This window comes from Camelina sativa, chromosome 5 (assembly GCF_000633955.1).
Source record: "Camelina sativa cultivar DH55 chromosome 5, Cs, whole genome shotgun sequence".
Lineage (NCBI taxonomy): Eukaryota > Viridiplantae > Streptophyta > Magnoliopsida > Brassicales > Brassicaceae > Camelina > Camelina sativa.
The window spans coordinates 21,815,930-21,817,304 of record NC_025689.1 but is presented as its reverse complement, the minus strand read 5'-3'; positions in this window follow the sequence as shown (position 1 = coordinate 21,817,304).

The following is a 1,375-nucleotide window of genomic DNA, read 5'->3' as shown; positions in this document are numbered from 1 at the left end:
TCAACCCACATGGGGATACCACCTTCGGCTTCCCAAGGGATGATGCCAGATAAGTTCGATGGCAAAGCTGGGTTCAAAACGTGGCAAAACAAGATGCGCTACTACTTGGCCAGCATGAACATGGAAAGGTACCTAACAGAGGATCCACCAACGCTTCCACAAGGTGACACTGACGTGTATGTGGTTGGAAGTATGGATAGTTGGGCTCAAGGAGACTACTGTTGCAAAGGTCAGATTCTGAACCGTTTGGTCAATGATCTGTATGACCTCTACAGTATGTACAAGACTTCAAAAGCATTGTGGCTAGCTTTGGAGACCAAGTACAAGACTGATGAGTCTGGGATGCAGAAATTCTCAACTACGAAGTTCCTGAATTTCAAGATGGTGGATTCCAAACCAATTATGGAACAAGTGGAAGCTCTTCAACGCATCTTTCAGGAGATCGATTTGGAAGGGATGTCGATATGCAATGTCTTCAAGACGAATTGCCTGATCGAGAAGCTACCACCAGGCTGGTCGAATTTCAAGCATTACCTTAACTTCAAGCGTAAGGCAATGTCTCTTGATGATCTCATCCGTCGGTTGAGAGTTGAGGACAACAATCGTGGAGCTCATTCGGATGCTCAAAGCCAAGGGCATGATGTTCATGTAGCTGAGCATAAGGCCAAGTTTAAAGGCAAGGGTAAAGGGATCTCTATTCCTCATAAACCGTTGAAGGTGTCATCTGGACCAAACTTCAAGAAGAGCAACCTTGAGAGGAAGTTCAAAGGGAAGTGTCATCATTGTGGTAAGATTGGACACAAGGCTGATGTTTGCAAAAGCAAAGCAAAAGATCTCAAGTTGCAAGCAAACCTAACTGAAGAAGACATGGTTGCGGTGGTTACTGAATGTAACATGGTGGAAGACAACCCAGTGGAGTGGTACTACGACACTGGTGCTACCACACACATATGCTCTGATAGGACCATGTTCACCACCTATGTGCAGAACAAGTCAAATGAGCAGCTTTTCATGGGCAACACGGCGGTGTCCAAGATTGAAGGTAAAAGCAAAGTGGTTCTGAAGCTAACTTCTGATCGTGAGCTCACCCTCCAGAACGTGAAGCACGTACCTGATATGCGGAAGAATCTCATCTCTGGAACAGTGTTAAGCAAGCATGGTTTTTCCATCAATTTTGAGGCTGATAAGTTAGTTCTTAAGAAAAATGGGATGTATTTGGGAAAGGGTTTTGTTAAGGGTGGACTGATCAAAATGTCTGTAACGACAGTCCATCCAAAAATTGTAGCTTCTGCTTCTGTTGCTGAAATGAAAGAAAACCCTATTGCTTACTTGGTTGAGTCGTTTACTACTTGGCATGAACGTTTAGGACATGTCA